Raw genomic sequence first — 18,801 nt, 5'->3', positions numbered from 1 at the left:
CTAGGCTAGTTCCTGAGCCAATGAGGACATTGTCTGATTCTGGCTTTTGGAGATTTTGGATTTGGTATCTTTCTTTTTCTCTTTTCTTTCGTTTTGGTGTGTTTTCTTAGTTTAGATTTATTGCTTTTTAGGTTAGTTTTATTGCTTTCCTATATTAAAAAATACAAAAAAATTGAAAAACAAAATTTTTTCAAAAATACGTTCCAATGAATTATAAATCATGCTTCCCTGTGCCCCTTACTTGAGAAAATTATTTTGATTCTCGGTATATGATGATAAGCGTTGTGGATTAGTTGATCATGATTTGAAGTTTGATTGCTTAGAAACCTTAACATAAGTCAATTTTTCCCAACTGCTTGTGGATATAGTGCTTGACTAGTTGATTTGGTTAGGAATTGTGTGATAGTTCCTGGTATGTCAAGGAATTTTAGTATTGGTTTGCAACTATTAGTAATGTTGGTATGGCTCAATATTATGCACATTGAGGAGGACGAAGGCATTTGTTCTCTTAGGTAGCTTTTAGACGATATTAGATATATTTGTTCCCTTCTTGCTACCAAGTTGTTGCTTGTGCCCTTTTTATTGTTTATTTATCCACATTACAAGCGTATATGAGCCCCATTGGTTACTAGTCCCAAGCTTGTCTTGGGGGAGCTATTAGTTGGTGAGGTGAGGGAGTTGTGGTGTGCATATTATTTGCACAATGTGGGAATAAAAGAAGAGTGATTGTTCTTTTGTTATTATGATTGGAAATTATTGATGGTTTGTGTTTCAAAGTTGAAATTTCCAATGTGAGATAAAAAGAAAAAAAAAAGAGCAAAGAAAAGATATTGTTTCAAATGTTCTATGTGAAGGTTGCTCAAGAAAAAAAAAAAGAAAAAAGTTCAAGTTTGAAAAAAAAAGAAAGAAAAGGAAAAATAAGTAGTTCAAAGTTTGTTTTAATTCACTCTATTATCATACCTTGTGAGTGAATATGTAAGTGTTGGGATTGTTGTTTATATTTGGAGTATATTTGGTGGATTTTTGTTAGAGTTGGTTATGTAGGAGATGTTGATCATTATTTGTTTTGATCATGGGTTTTACTAAGATTTGCTCCCTTAAGCATAGCTTTTCTCTCACTTGTTCCCAAATAATTCCTACCTTTTACCCTAGCCTTACATTACAAGCTTTAAAGACCTTCCGACCGTTGTACATAGAGTTGTATGAATGTGAAAGTGTTGTTTATCAATGCAAGTTATGATTTGACATATTTCGAGTCGACTAGTAGGTTGAGCGTACATCTTTTTATACACACGAGAGTGTGAGTTGGGAGGGCATTGTTCACAATAAAGGGGTTGGTTGGAGAGCGATTGAGTACATCTTTTACTCGCCACATAAATGAGAGTTGAGTGTGTGAGCACAAGTCTTGAATCTATATGCTCTTGTGGTTTGCTCTATTTGACAATTGTTAGGGAGGATGGGTAATTGGATGGATTTGATTGATTGACTTTGAAGCATGTTTATTGGATTTACCTTGAATTGTTTGTGTTTGATTTTTACTTTTTGGGGTGAAGCATATTTATTTATTCATTGATGAGATCTTTTCTTGGGGACAAGCAAAGGTTTGGCTTGGGGGAGTTTGATATGTGTATTTTATATAGTATTTTACCCCCGTCCCTTGGTCATAATTAGTAGTGTTTTTGGCTCTTAGTGTTTTTGGCTCTTTAGAGCCACTTTTATTACTAATTGGTGTTTTCAAGTGTTTTCGTAGATTTGGTTGACTTTTGCAGGATTTGCACTTTTGGAGCATTTTCTCGAGATATTATGGAGCAACTACGAGCGTTGGAGAAGCACGACCAGTTTTTATAGCCCAGGGCCGGTTAGAGCCATCGAACCGGTGATTAAGGGCTCAGTATATGTGATACCGGGGCATTTGGACCAAGTATTCAAGACCCGAAGAGGAAATCAAGATTGGCCCGAAAAATTGAAGCCCAATTGAAGTCCAAATAGTGGCCCAAGAGTGCCGCCCGGCCAAAGAGGCTGGCGCCAGGAGGCGCGCCCGGCCGGGCGAGGGAAGCAAGGCTGGTGCCCGAACTCGCGCCCGGCCGGGCGCGAGAATTGTATCTGAAAGGAAAAAGGCGTGCCCATCGGGCGGTGCCTCGACCGATCGGGGGCGTGTTATTATTAGGGGTTAATTATCGACGTTTAAGTTTGTTTTAGTTTAGGATTCTCGCTTAGTATAAATACTTTTCCGTTAAGCGAGTTTAGTATCTTCTTTTACTTTTTCTTAATTCTTTCTTAGATTTTCTCTCTCTACTTAGCTTTCAGATTAGTTTCTCTCTCATATACTTTGTTCTTAACTCTATTCTTAATTCCAGATTTCTTTGGTAATAATTTCTCTTCTCTTAATCTTAGTTATTTATTTTATTCCTTTGATCATGTCTTGTTTTATTACTTTGATTAGTTTAGATTTAATTATGTGTGAGTAGTTTTATTTCTAGGGTTTGTGGGGATCCATAAATAATATGAAGGGGTAATTTATTGTTGTTAATTATCAATGCTAGATTGATTTCCTATTGATTGATTTAATGCTATGTGACTAGATTTGCGCAGATCTTTTATGCATGAGTTTGAAAATATTGATTCGAGATTCGAGAGATGAGAATTGATGTTTAGGTCTAGTTTCAATAGGCAGGTTAATTTATAAATGGTTAAGTCGAGATTCGAGAGATGATATTTAATATCGGTAAATTAATTGTGTGATTGTAATACGTAGCGAAAGCCCTTTATGATCTGATTAATTTGTGCATTGATGATTGATTACTACGTTTTACCCTGGAATATTATTTATTGGTGAGCCTACACCCCAGATCTTTTATTCATTGTTTTCTCTTTACTCTTAATCTCCGTAACTTAGTTTTATATCCAAATTTATATATTGGTTACTTTATAATTTAGATTGCTTGAATTAGTTAGGAATAGAAAGACTAGTTTCCTAGTGGATTCGACCCTACTTCCCGATCTATTTTAGTTAGTGGTTTTAGGAATTACTTTTGATTAGGTTATATGACTCTACCTTGTCAACCGTGGCCAGGGACGCCATGAGACAGGAGAGGGATCAAGCTGTCCTGGACGACCATCGCTAGAAGGAAGGGTTCAAGGAATCAGAGAAGCTTAGGAGCGATGTAGCCTTAGCCTAAAAGAACTTGAAAGAGGCCTTGGATGAGGCGGACGCTCTCCAGGCCGAGGTGGAAACTTTAAAGAAGTCCGTTGAGGACTTAACCCAACGGCTGAAAACACCTAGGGCCCCTAGCGCAGACGAGGTCGCCCGCATTGAGAAGAATGCTGAGGATAGGTTGAAGAGCCACTTCTTCGAGGCGTTCAAGCTCATGGTGGACAAGGGTGAGGCCGCCTTTTATCAAGAATGCTTCACCAAACGCCTCAACTTCGTCTGCCTTAGGGAAGAGGCTAAGAAGGCCGGGCAGCCTTCCCTCGAGCTGGACGTTACGCCAACCACCTCAGAAGATGAGGAAAATGAAGAGGTGGCGGACGGAGCTGAAGGCGAGGAGGAAAGCAAAGAAACGCCCGCTGATGGTACATCCCTTCCTGCCTCCGAAAGCCCTTCCAAGGCCAAGACCCAGCTAATTAGAGCCCAGGCCGCTCCCTGATTTCAGCTTTTTGTTTTTTTGCTTTTGTTGAACAATTTTCTTTATCTTAAGTGCCGCCTTTTTAGCGGTTTTTGTAAGATCTTTTGCCGCCCTTTGAGTGGCTTTAATTAATTTAAGTTTTCCTTTTCATTTATTTCGTACTTAGCAAATTTTACATACTTTTGCATGTTTTTGCGTTTTCGTACGATAGGGGGGGGGATATGCCCCTTTATTCGGCGTTTTACTAGTCCATATTTTTAATGGTTTGATTGACTTGGTAGTTTTTATGCCTTAAAGGGTATGACTGCTACCAAGTTAATCAAATCATAGTAAACATTGCCCTTGGACTAGGAGCAACGCCGAATCAACTACTATTGTGGCCGTATTATTGACCTTATGTGAGTCTTCCATTGAATCTATCGCTCGGACGTACTCAGGAAATTTCAAGTAATATCTCAACTTTGAAATTTCTAAGTTTGGCTGGTCTTTTTGCCTAGGTATGCCCTTGTTCCCTTTTGAGAAGGTAATTTTCTTAACGAATTTAGGGTACCTTGTGCCTTTCTCCGTTCATCCAAATGGGGGACGAACGCTTGTCTATACTTATCAAAGTATATATTATTTTGCGGTCTTAATAATCGTTCTTCATATATTTATTATTTTTTATCTAGCTTTTACAAACCATGCTGCTATGTTATGACCTTTACCCGACCTTTAATTTAAAGAAGACGTGCGCAATGCAAAGACAAATAACTCATCAAGATAGCAATGCCTGACTTCTTATTAACTTTGTCAAGATTACATTGTTAGGCCGTACGGCTTTAATTACAAGGCTCGACCATCAAGACCTAGCTGTATATACAGCTTTTGGCTAAGTACAAAAACTTCTAAACATGATATCTTTTGAGATTGTCTGTCTTCCATGTACGCAGAATCGGACGACCGTTCAAGGATTCAAGACGGTAAGTACCATCTCGGACTTCTTCACTAATTCGATACGGTCTTTCCCAGTTTGGGGTCACCTTTCCATCTTCATTTTCCCGGCCTACAACCTCCATTTTTCTTAGAACCAGATCTCCCATTTTTAGCGGACGCTTTGACACTCGCCGATTATATGCCCTAGTCATCCTTAAACGATAAATTTCGTGCCTAAGTGCCGCATTGCCCCTAGCTTCTGGAAGGAAGTATAAGGCGGTCTTCATAGCCTCCCAATTGGCCGCTTCATCGTATAACATCACCCTAAGAGTAGGCTTGTGCATCTAAATTGGGAGAACAACCTCAGCGCCATAGACCAAAAAGAATGGGGTTTCCCCTGTGGAGCTCTTGGCTGTTGTTCGTATGGACCACAATACATTAACCAACTCATCAGCCCATAGGCCGCCTGCATTTTCAAGCTTGCGCTTGATATAATTGGAGATCAGCTTGTTGTATGCTTCTACCTGGCCATTAGCTTGTGGTCGGTCGACCAAAGCAAAGCAATGAGCTATGCCCTGGTCTCCCAACCATTCCTTGAGTTGAGGCGTTTCGAACTGGGGTCCATTGCCGAACACCATTGACTGAGGTACACCAAAACGTATAATTGTACTCTTCCATATGAAGGCTGAAACATCCGTCCACTTGATGCCCCGGACAGCCTCGGCCTCTACCCATTTTGTGAAGTAGTCTATTGCTACAAACACATATCGCCTTTGGCCAGATGCTGGTGTGTAAGGACCTAAGATGTCCATCACCCATTAAGCAAAGGGGAGCGGACTACTTATAGCCGATAAGCTGTTAGCTGGGCGATAGATCAAGGTTGCAAATCTCTGGCACTTGTCACATTTTTTCACCATTTTCTTGGCTTCCGACTTTAAGCTCGGCCAGTAGTATCTCATATGGTAGCCTTTTCAGCCAAGGCTCGTCCTTCAATATGGGAGTCGCACTGCCCCTGGTGAAGGTCGTCCAGTACATCATGCCCCTTCTCAGAGGTAATACATTTCAGGTACGACTTCACAAATGCTTTCTTAAACAACTCCCCCTGCTTCATTTCGAACCAGGCCGCTCTCTTCTTCATCAGCCAGCTCTCTTTAGGATTGGACGGAAGTAATCCATCCCTCAGGTAGGAAATGATTCCGTCCATCCAAGTGGAGCTTCTATCAATGATTTGTACTGGATCGGCATCAATACTCCTCCTTTCTTTCACTTCCCAAAATACTGATCTGGGAGTATCACATGATGCTGAGGATGCTAATTGTTAGTTGAAACTATTAATACAAGAGGGGGGGGGGGGTGAATTGTATCAATTTCCTAATATCTACTTTTGCGGAATAATAAAACAATGCATATAGGAACTTGCAAGGACACACAGATTTTACGAGGAAACCTTCCAGGGCCCAACTGGAAGTAAAACCTCGACCCTACCTTAGGGATTTCAAACACAAACCACTTCACTATAATAGGGGAAACACCAAGTTACAACCTATTAAACACAGAACTTTATTCACAAGTTCCACACTTGCTACTCGATAGGACCCTATCCTACCCAATCTAAGTACCACACTTAGATTCACTCGTATTGCCAAAGTACAAAACTCTCAGCTTCACACTAGAAGCTTACACAACCTGTATGCAATGTAAAAAGATAACAAACTCACCCAAATAACCCAACCAATACAAATGTATGACATCTAGTATATGATAGGCAAGTTATGCACGAAATCCGAAACTAATATGACAAGTTAGAAGCTTGGTAAACTTACTCTATTAATGCTTAGGGATTTCTCCACGCATAAACTCGCAAAAATCTTAAACCATTTTGATCTCTACTATTTATATAAGTATGACTCGTATAGCAAGTAGGTTTTATAAAAGATAAATAAGTTAACTATCTTTAAAACACGGTTTAATGAAAATCATATTTGAAGAAAATCTTTTCCGGAAAATAAGATAGAAAGATATTGTTAAAAAGAATCATATCTTTTAACAAACCGATTCAAAGAAATAAAACCTTTTAGAAAATACTTTCTAAAATCTTTATTTTATATTTCTTTATTAATTTATTACCAAGCAAACTTGTCACGCTTCTAATAAATCTCGTGCATTAACCTATTTAACATATTAACAATAATCTAGAAGATAAAAACCTTAGATAAATTAAATTGTTGCGTCGTGCTTCTGTATAGGTAGGTTACTTAGGCTCCACGTAGACTAAGTTCCTTCAGGGACCTTAGCTTGCTGAATTCAAGTTCCTGTTAGGGAACTCAGTTCTTGTTAGAGAACTTAGTTCTTGTTAGAGAACTTTTCTTCTTTTCTGTTTAACTTTTTGTATAAAGATCTCCTCATGTTTTCTTAGTTCCAGTTACTTCTTCCATCACCACGATCAACTTCACCTAAACTAATCGAACACTTGCAAAACCTTTATTAGATGAGTTTTCTTTAGTTTAAGTTCCTCGTCATCAAAACCTTTAAGCTTCAACAATTTTCCCCTTTTTGATGATGACAAACTTAAGCAAACTCTTGAGAAAAAACAAAATAGAAGGGCGTATTTTTGTATTTTTTGTTTATTGACAAAAGATAAGCACACAAATAAATAAAAATACGAAAACAAGAAAGCAAAAATAAACAAAACAGAACATAAATAAAACTAACAAATAAAACAAGAAATAAACTAAGCTACTTGGCATTATAGCAGAAGAAATTTCTAATACTTTATCAACTGGAACCCAGAACAACTTTCGCTTCCAAGTTTGCTTCTTCTTTTCCCCCTTTTGGCATTATAAAAAATTCCTCCTTTTTCAAGTTTATTAAGCATCTAGCCACAGCCCCACAAGCAATTCATCGAGTGTGGGAAACTGAAGGCAGCGCTGCTAACTTACCTTAAGCAAGTTCCACTTTCCAGCAACAATTTTCATAATCCACAAATACACACATGTATAGGCAGTTCCAAAAGCATTCATTAAAACCAAAATAAACATCCTGCTGAACAACGTTTTACAAAACCAAAATAAAGTTGTTCAGAAACTTAAAAACATAAACTGAAAATGTTCATGACTGAAATAAGAAAGGTTGGGATAGGCTAAATAGGCTAGGTTAGGAATAAAGTAGATCAGGTCTGAAGGAGTTCAAGAATCTTCTTGTTGTCCTCCTTGGTTTGCTGTGCAGAGGCCTCCAGCTTGTCTTCCAGATGCTTCATAGCCATCTGGAACTCCTCCTTCTAAGACCTGAGATTGCTATCAAGTTTCTGTACAGTTTTCTCCAACTGCTGCACTTTCCTAGTGACAACCTTTATCTCCCCCGTGGCTACCTTAAGCTGCTTCTCAGCAGTTTCAACTCGATCACTAAGCTCTACCACCTGCCCAACCAGAACCTTATCTTTTTTAGTGTCAAGCTCCAGAGGTTCATCCATGCTTGTTTTAGGAACTGAACTTGCAGACAGTCTCCTGCTCTTCCTCACAGGCTGCTCTAGAACCTCTTTCCCTTTTCTTTTTCCTCCTGCACTCTTTTTCTCCTTTACTCTCCTCACCTTCACATTCACTACCTCTAAACTGATTCCCTGTAGTATCTCACCATTTATCACATTCTCAGGTTTTTCTTCCAAACCTTCATAGACCCCTTTCAATTTTACACCAAGTGACTCAAAAATAGTTGACAAAACAACTCCATAGCCCACTTTGTTCTTTTCTGGAACACATTGTGCTAGATGTTGATACATTAGTGAAGGAAAGTTCACTTTGATTTTTCTAGAGAGACAGAAGATGACAGCCATATCCATCAAACATGCTTTACTCTTCTTTTGAGTTCTAGGTAGAATTGTTTTTCGAACCAAGTTGAACAACAACTTATTCAGTGGGCTAAGATCGTTGTGGCTCATGATTCTTCCCCCTTTTCCTCATAGGGCTTCAGCAATATCACCCCCTAAATACTCACCTACTTTCACAGTACCCTTTCCCTTAAGGTACATCTCATAACCCTCCGTTGGTACTTTCAAAATTTTTCCCAATTTTGCGACATCAAACTCAATTTTCTTTTTGTTAACTAAACTAGATATTTTCCCTTGTTTCACTTGGAGTTTTCCACATAATTCAGTCATTGCAGCAGGATACATAACATTATTTGAGGCATTAGTTAACAAGTACTCCCACCCTTGAAATTTGATTAAATCAAGAAATTCCAAAAACCTAGACTTCTTGCACCAAGATGAATCACGTTTATGGCCAACAACATACCTCTTAGCATCGGCATTGAGTTCCGATTGCTCATCATCATCTTCTTCCTCAGCCTCCTCTCTGTCCTCTGATTCATTCTATTCCTCTCCTCCTTCCTCTTCTCCATCGTCTTCATCATCATTCGACTTAGCCTCTCTATCAAGATCATCAACCTCTGCCATTTTTTCCTCGAGTGTTTTTCCTCTCAACTTCTTTTCTTTCCATTTTTTGATCCTCTCAAAAACAGAGGATTCCTCTTGTTCACTCTTGCTTTCCACTTCTTCATTGAGTTTAGGGTTTGACATTGAGGGTTTAGGGTTTTCCGAGTCTTTTATTGATGTTGGAGAAGCTTTGTTGTTTACCCTGGATAAAGGAGAGGTTTCTTCTTGGATTATTCTTTTGGAGTTGTGTGAGTTTTCTGATGAAACAATCTCGGCAATAATAACCATGGTTTTTGAATGGTGGTTTTGAGCTTTGTTGGTTTTTGCTGAAGGAAGGTTAAAGTGATTTGAAAGTGAGGTGAAAGTGGTGGGTGAAAGATGCTTTTATAATTAATGAAGCGGTGGGATGAAATTAATGGGTTCACTGTTCAGTCATTTAATTGAACATGTTCAATTAATTTTGTAAAATCATTTAGGCAGGATGAATTTACTAAAAATCTTTACTTTCCAAATTCAAGTAATTTAAAAAAAAACTTTCTGAAAATAAAACGCGCAATTGGAACACGCTTTCTACACATATGAAATGTACATTACTACTAATTATTACAGTTAAGAGTTTAATGAGCTTACCTCTAGTAATTAACAACGCTGACACTTCAGCTATGTTTAGCACACCAAGATTGTGCTAAATGCTCTTTTTGCTCTATTTACATTATTTTCGACTTTGCCATATCTTGGAACTTCAGAAGCAATCAATTCAGCTTGATCATCCCAAGTTACAATCTCAATTTCTCAAACCTTTCTCTGCTCAAGAGCTTGGTTAGAATATCTGCAATTTGATTTTCAGTATGACAAAATTCTAACTTAATATTCCCTTGATCCACATTATCTTTTAAAAAGTGTTGCCTAATGTGGATATGTTTTACCTTTTGAGTGTTGAACTGGATCCTTAGAAATATATATAGCACTGGTATTATCACAGTAAATAGGCACACATTCAAAAATAATACCAAAATCTCTAACCTGTTGCTTTATCCAAAGTACTTCTGAACAACATGCTGTTGCTGCCACGTACTCAGCCTCAGCGGTAGACATTGCAACTGTGTTTTGCTTCTTGGAACCCCAAGAAACTAAACAAGGTCCTAAAAACTGTACCATACTTGAAGTGCTTTTTCTATTGACCAAATCACCTGCATAGTTAGCATTAGTAAAGCCATTTAAATCAAAGAAGTCACTTCTAGGATAGAAGAGACTCAAATCATCAGTTCCTTTCAGGTATCTAAGAATTCTCTAAACTGCTTTCAAGTGAGACTCCTTTGGGTTTGCTTGGAACCTGGCACACAAACCTACACTAAAAGATATGTCAGGTCTACTAGCTGTTAGATAAAGTAAAGAACCTATCATAACTCTATACATAGATTGATCAACACAAGTTCCAGTTGGATCTTCATCCAATCTTGTTGCTATACCCATTGGAGTGTTATTAGTCTTAGCATTATCTAGCTTGTACTTCTTGATCAGTTCCTTGATATATTTTTGTTGATGGATCATGATTCCTTCTTTAGTTTGCTTGATTTGCAATCTGAGGAAGAAGTTTAATTCTCCCATCATGCTCATTTCAAATTCTTCACTCATAAGTTCAGCAAAATACTTGCACAAAGATTCATTAGTTGCACCAAATAAAATATCATCAACATAAATTTGTACAACTAATAAGTCAGTTCCATTTGATTTTAAAAACAAAGTTTTATTTATTTTACCACGTTTAAAACCATTTTGCAGTAGGAACTTAGACAATCTTTCATACCATGCTCTAGGAGCTTGCTTCAGCCCATAAAGAGCTTTGTCAAGCTTATAGACATGGTTTGGGAACTCTGGATTTTCAAATCCAGGAGGTTGTTCTACATAGACTTCTTCATTTAAAAATCCATTTGGAAATGCACAAATAACATCCATCTGGAACAACGTGAATCCCATAGAAGCAGCAAAAGCAATAAGTAAACGCATATCCTCTAACCTGGCCATTGGCGCAAATGTTTCTTCATAGTCTATTCCTTCTTGTTGATTGAAACCCTGAACAACAAGTCTTGCTTTGTTCCTGACAATAATACCATGCTCATATAGATTTCCTAAACACTCACTTTAGACTTATAGTCTTCTTATCCTTGGGTCTAGGTTCCAGGTGTCAGACTTTATTTCTTTCAAACTCATTTAATTCAGCTTGCATAACATTAATAATCCAGTCTGCATCAGTTAAAGCTTCAACATAGTTCTTAGGTTCCATAGAAGAGAGGAATGCATAGAATGCACAAAAGTTTCTAAGCTGAGATCTAATCCGAGTTCCTTTTGTAATATCACTCATGATTGTATCCACAGGATGTGATTTCTAATATTTCCATTGCTTTGGTGTAAATTCCTTGACTGGATACAACCTTTCCTGATTATTGTTGACTGGTTCTTCTGTAGGAGTTTGGTCTTGAGTCTCAGTTGGAACAGGATACTCCTCGATCTGATCTTGATTTTGTTCTTGAGGTGGAGATCCTGGTGCATTCTCCATTTCAGGTTCTATATTTGCTTCTGGATTCATTTCTTCTACATTTTCAACTTGCTGCTTCTGCAATGATGTTGATTCTTCATCTGGATCTGGCTTGCGCACAAGTCCAATTTCAAAATCATCATCACAATCCTGTACATCATTTAACTGTTCAGTTTCATCAAATATAATATGTACAGATTCCTCAACACACATTGTTCTCTTATTATAAACTCTATAGGCTTTACTATTTGAGGCATAACCTAAGAATACTGCCTTATCACTACGTTCATCAAGCTTTCCCAAGTTCCTTTTACATTGTTATGAACAAAACATCTACATCCTAAATATCTAAAGTAAGAAATATTAGGCTTTCTTCCTTTTGATTAGCTCATAAGGAGTTTTGTTGGTGATGGCTCTAACAGATACTCTGTTAAGAATATAGCATGCTGTGTTCACTGTTTCTGCCCAGAAGTTCCTAGGCAGTCCACTAGAGATCAACATTGTTTTGGCCATGTCTTTAAGGCTTCTATTCTTGCGTTCTACAACTCCATTCTGCTGTGGAGTCCTCGGTGCAGAGAAGTTGTGATCCATTCCATGCTCAGTGCAAAATTCATCAAACCTTGAGTTTTCAAATTCTGTTCCATGATCTGATCTGAGATGAACCAATGGATTACCTACTCTTCTTTGTTCTTTCTTTACAAAAGCTAAAAATTCATCAAATGTTTCATCTTTGCTAACAAGAAAGAAAACCCAAGTAAACCTTGAAAAATCATCAACAATTACCATTACATATCTCTTACCACTTCTACTATGGATTCTCATAGGACCACACAGATTCATATGAATAAGTTCCAAAGGTCTTTTGGTACTTACCACTTTCTTGGACTTGAAAGAAATTCGAGTCTGCTTTCCTCTAACACAAGCATCACACACTTTGTCATACAGGAACTTAATGCAAAGAAGTCCTTCCACTAGTTCCTTAGATCTAAGCTTATCGAGTAAAGTAAAGCTTGCATGGACAAATCTCTTGTGCCATAATAGAGGATCATCCTCAATAACACTAAGACATGTTAAACTTCTATTAGGAACCTCGTTAAGATCAACAACAAATGTGTTCCCTTTATGAGTTCCTTCTAAAATAATGTTCCCAGTGTCATTGTGAATGATTCTGTATTAATTGGAAGAAAAGCTTACAGAGTTACCTTTGTCACAAAATTGTGAAATACTTAACAAGTTGTGTTTGAGACCCTCAACCAAAAATACATTATCAATAGCATGGGAACTTGACCTTCCTACCTTGCCAATAGCAACTATATCTCCTCTCATGTTATCACCAAAGGTCACAGTTCCCCCATAGTAGGCATCCAGTGAGAGAAATCTAGATTTGTCTCCAGTCATGTGCTTAGAACAACCACTGTCGAGATACCAAGTGTTGTTCCCCCTCACTGGAACCTACAAGAGTAATCATACGTTAGTGTCAAGAACCTAGGTTTCCTGTGTAACAGCAGCAGGTTCATTCTTCTTGATCTAGATCTGATCTACATGTTTTTCATTTTTCTATGTACTCTTTTCTTTCTTAGGACACTTAACTTGTTTATGTCCTGTATTTCCATAGAAATAACAAACAATACTACTAGGCAGGTTGTAGACACCTAAAAATGTCTCCCCAAAACCAAACCCGTTGATGAACACCTTTCACCGCCATTATTGGTAGAGTTGAGTATTTAATCTTTGGAGTTCTTAAATCCATGTTCTATCCAACATATTTCATGAACCAATCCAATTTCTAGCTCATCTCCCTAAACCATAACCTACTTTCCACTTTTCGTGTCCACATCGCAAAACTGAGAGAAACTGATTTTATGGCTATACAATTTTGATCCAATTATTATTTTTTTAGATAGACCTTTAAATAAGCTTTCCAACCATATATCATAAGCCCAATTCTGAGTTATAACGAAAAAGATATGAGCAAAACACTAAACTCGGCCTAAAACCGACACCCTTCCACTAAAACGACCATATCTTAAAATCTACATATAATTTTGACTTGATTCTAATTGGGTTAAAAAGTAGGCTTGATAATATTTCCAATGATATATTATATGCCTTATTCCGAGTTACGGATCAAAAGTTATAATTATTTTACAAACGGGTAAAAAACTGAAATTACCGCGCAGCAGCAAAAATGCCGCGACGCGGCAAAAGCTGACGTGTCACGGGAATTATTCCCGTGACACGGTGCCAATTTTTTTAATTTTGCTCAATTTTACCCCGTGTCACGGGATTTTGCACCGTGTCACGGTGCAATTTCCCGTGTCACGGTGCCCATTTCGTGACACGAGAATATTCCGTGTAATTTCCGCGTACTTTTTACACCGTGACACGGCATACTGCACTGTGCCACGGTGGAAAATTCCGTGTCACGGCATTTCTTCCCGTGTCACGGGATTGCTCCGTGTTTTCTCCGCATAATCCTTAAACGCGTTTTCACTTCCCGTAACCTAAATATAACCCGTGTCACGCAAATTTGTACCGTGTCACGGGAAAGTTTCCCGTCTGACGGTGGGATTTCCCGTGTCATGGTACACTTTGCCGTGTCGCGGGATACTGTTTTAGGGTTTTTATCATTTTAGGGTTCCGTGTGCTCCCTCAGCACATTTTCCCTATAAATAGGACCCCCGTTTCTGCAGTTCGGGGCACCAATAATCATTCTCTCTCACCTTACACCAAAAATCATTCTCTTCTCCCTCTTTAACCTAATTTCAAGCCTCATTATTCTTCCATAATAATTCCCCTAAGCACTCCAAGGAGTATATACTTCACCCGAGGTTCCGTCCTTAAACCAAGGCGTGAAAGGTACAAATAACTGAGGGTTTGGACCAAAGTAACTCTACTTTTTATTTAATTTAATTTAATAATTTTAATTTGATTTATATTTTTATTGAAGTTACTAACAGTTTATTCATGATGTAGAAATTTAAAGGAACGTGCGGAATGTGAGTAATTAATTCACTTAATTACTCTTATTATTTCTTATTGCTAGTATCATGATTAGGTTAATTTATGATTTGATTTGACTAACGCTATTATTGTTAAATTGATTCCAATATTAATGTTTATTCTATTATTTTTATGATCACCATATTGCATGTTAAAGGGAATATGTAATTGAAAATCACGCCTAATAAGATAATTTGGACGACCGGTTTAGGTTCCTTTTTAATCTTGTTGTTTAATCAAGTGATCACTAATATTTTAGAATTTATGTTGCATTAATATTCAACCAATTTAGCTTAATAATAGTTTGGAACGAATTGAATATTTTGTTTGTATGCCTTTGAGATCGCAGGAATCACTTTTCACTATAAGAATCGAGTAGAGGCCAATACGGGCGAATGTGACTCCATGACTCACTTCATACCATCATCCCCGATCCTCCTTTCGTGGTTCCGAACCATATGGAGTTAGTAATCTCGTGGATTATGAATGGGGTGTAACCTTCACGGGTCAATTGTTGTTGCCTTCGTTGTCCCTTTATCGTGGTCGCCTTTTATGATCCGTGAACGGTTTACAAGTTCCTTAAAAACTTGTTGGCGGCTCCCTTTTTTCCTTGTCCCTAATCGTATTATGTCAATTCCAGCATATTCACAACATGCATTTACGTAGGCGCACTTCGAGCGACGCCTACACAGGTCAACATACTTCTTTTCCTTTTGGAACTTCTCTTTGAAACCCAAACCTTCAGTTCTTTTGGTTTGAGCTTTGGTAATCCAATCTAGAACTCTGTACTCTATAAGTTGTTTACCTTTCCTAGATTTCTCAAGTTCCCCCTCAAGTCGTGCCTTATCTGATCTTAGATCTTCCAAATCAGATTTTAGTTTTTCAAATTTCAGATATTAAGCAAGTGGAGGAACTTCAGAATTAGGAGCATTAAGACATAGTTTCATCAAGGACAGTTCCACATTTAACATTATAGTATCATGTTTCAACCTGTCTGCAGTTTCTTTCAAATAATTATTATCATCAAACAGACTAAATAACCTATATTGAATATCCAATTTCATATTGTCAACCCACTCACTATTTTCTTTAAAATTTACCAAAGCTTCATCACTTTGTTGTTTGGCTCTATGTAATTCTTTCAAGTCTTCTAGTATTTCCAAAACAGCATATATCAAGTTAGCTTTAGAGAAATGTCTTAGGTCTTTTTGAGAAAACCATACCTTAGATTCTAGCTCCTTCAGTTTTGCTTTTTCATTTGTTTTTTCCATCAAACACAAATGTGCAGTTTCCTCTAATGGTTGGTCCTCTTCTTCCTCTGAATCTGAATCTCCCCAGGAAGCTAGCATAGCTTTCTTCACATTGTCTTTGGTGAAGTAAGTTTTATAGACTCTTGACTCCTTGGATTGCTCCTTGCCTTTTATCTTTTCTTTATCACCATCCGGTACTGGACAATCCTTAATGAAATGATGTTTAGACCCACACTTGAAACAAGTTGTGTTCCTAGAACTTGTGCACTTCTTGTTCCTATCGAACTTCTTGTTGTTCATCACCCTTTTAAATCTTTTTACTAGCATTGCCACCTCTTCCTCATCAACTTCTGATTCCTCTGAGTCTTGAGCCTTAAGAGCAAGACTCTTGTTCTTGGAACTCTCAGTGTTGGAACTCAGGTGAAGTTCATGAGTCATCAATGATCCAGCTAGCTGTTCCATGTTGAACTTGGTGAAGTCTTTAGCTTCCTTCATGGCCGTAACCTTGGATCTCCAGAGTTCATCTTGTGGTAGGCTCCTTAAGATCTTCCTTGCCTGTTCATCAATAGGAATGTGTCTGCCAAGGGAATTCAATTCATTAATAATATCATTCAACCTAGTAAACATTTCCTCTATAGATTCTTTAGATTGCATTTCAAACTTTTCATATTTAGACATCAATAAGTCAATCTTAGAACGTTTTACCTCATTAGTACCTTCATGAGTTACCTCTAGTAGATCCCAAATCTATTTAGCAGACTTGCATCCCATGATACGATTATGTTCATGAGGTCCAAGTCCACAATGTAAATACTTTATGGATAAAGCATTTAATTCAAGTTTCTGATAATCTTCTTTATCATAATCAAATATAAGTTTAGGAGCTACCTCGTTCTTTTCATTGGTTGAAGTTATTTCAAAATCACCAGATTCAATAACACGCCAAACCTGGTAATTTTCTGTCTTGATGAAGATCTCCATTCCATTCTTCAAGTAGGTGTAAAACTTACCGTTGAACATGGGTGGACGTTGGGTGGAATACCCTTCTACAAGTTTCTCCTTGTAGTTCATCTCTCCAGGAACTTACTCAGCAAAATTATCTGCATACACGTGAGAACCTCGCTCTGATACCAATTGTTAGTTGAGACGATTAATACAAGAGGGGGGTGAATTGTATCAAGTTCCTAATAGCTAATTTTGCGGAATAATAAAACAATGCATATAGGAACTTGAAAGGACACACAGATTTTACGAGGAAACCTTCCGTGGCCCAACTAGAAGTAAAACCTCGACCCTACCTTAGGGATTTCAAACACAAACCACTTCACTATAATAGGGAAAACACCAAGTTATAACCTATTAAGCACATACCTTTATTCACGAGTTCCACACTTGCTACTCGATAGGACCCTATCCTACCCAATCTAAGTATCACACTTAGATTCACTCGTACTGCCAAAGTACAAAACTCTCAGCTTCAACTTAGAAGCTTATACAACCTGTATGCGATGTAAAAAGATAACAAACTCACCCAAATAACCCAACCAATACAAATGTATGACACCTAGTATATGATAGGAAAGCTATGCACGAAATCCGAAACTAATATGACAAGTTAGAAACTTGGTAAACTTACTCTATTAATGCTCAGTGATTTCTCCACACATAAACTCGCAAAAACCTTAAACCATTTCGATCTCTACTATTTATACAAGTATGACTCGTATAGCATGTAGGTTTTCTAAAAGATAAATAAGTTAACTTAACTTATCTTTAAAGCACGGTTTAATGAAAATCACATTTGAAGAAAATCTTTTCCGGAAAATAAGATAGAAAGATATTGTTAAAAAGAATCATATCTTTTAACAAACCGATTTTAAGAAATAAAACCTTTTAGAAAATCCTTTCTAAAATCTATCTTTATATTTTCCTTATTAATTTATTTACCAAGAAAACTTGACACGCTTCCAATAAATCTCGTGCATTAACCTACTTAACATATTAACAATAATCTAGAAGATAAAAACCTTTGCTAAATTAAATTTCCGCGCCGCGCTTCTGTACAGGTAGGTTACCTAGGCTCCACGCAGATTAAGTTCCTTCAGGGACCTTAGCTTGCTGACTTCAAGTTCCGTTTAGGGAACGTTCCTGTTAGGGAACTCAGTTCTTGTTAGAGAACTCATCTTATTTTCTGTTTAACTTTTTGTATAAAGATCTCCTCATGTCTTCTTAGTTCCAGTTACTTCTTCCATCACCAAGATCAACTTCACCTAAACTAATCAAACACTTGAAAAGCCTTTATTAGATGAGTTTGATTTAGTTTAAGTTCCTCATCATCAAAACCTTTAAGCTTCAACACTAAATTAGAGAGGGCATCCGCCTGATGATTAGACGAACGAGGAACTTGTTGTAGAGTAAAATGATCTAGGCCCTTGGCCTCCTCTTTGACAATCTTCAAGTATTTCATCATAGCTGGCTCCCTTGCCTCAAAATCTCCATTCACCTGGCCGACTACAAGCAGGGAGTCCGAGCTTACATCCACTTTTGTTGCTCTTGCCGCCTTACACATTCTAAGGTCGGCCAGGAGATCTTCATACTCGAAATCGTTATTAGAGGCTTGGAACTGAAATCTCAAAGCATATTCAAACTTATCCCCTTCGGGGGATTGACAAATAACTCCAGCACCACAACCGGTCGCCGTTGCACTACCATCTACAAACACCTTCCAGATCTGGTCTCCGGCCGGTTGTAAATCCGGCCGCGTCATCTCAGAAAAGAAATCAGCAAAGGCCTGCCCCTTTATGGCTTTTTTGGATTCGAACGCAATGTCGAAACCCCTTAGCTCCAAGGCCATCTTAAGCATGCGGCCACTAGCTTCTAAAGTTGCAAACGACTTTTTGAGTGGTTGATCAGTATAAACCACTATTGAATGTGCCAGGAAATACGATCGCAGCTTTTTAGATGCCATGTACAGCGCCAAGCAAAAATTTTCAATAGGGGGGTACCTAAGCTCGGCATTGTGTAGCACATGACTTATAAAGTAGA

This window comes from Chenopodium quinoa, unplaced genomic scaffold, assembly GCF_001683475.1.
Source record: "Chenopodium quinoa cultivar QQ74 unplaced genomic scaffold, ASM168347v1, whole genome shotgun sequence".
NCBI lineage: Eukaryota > Viridiplantae > Streptophyta > Magnoliopsida > Caryophyllales > Amaranthaceae > Chenopodium > Chenopodium quinoa.
The sequence above is the reverse complement of the archived record's forward strand: the minus strand, read 5'-3'. Positions refer to the sequence as shown.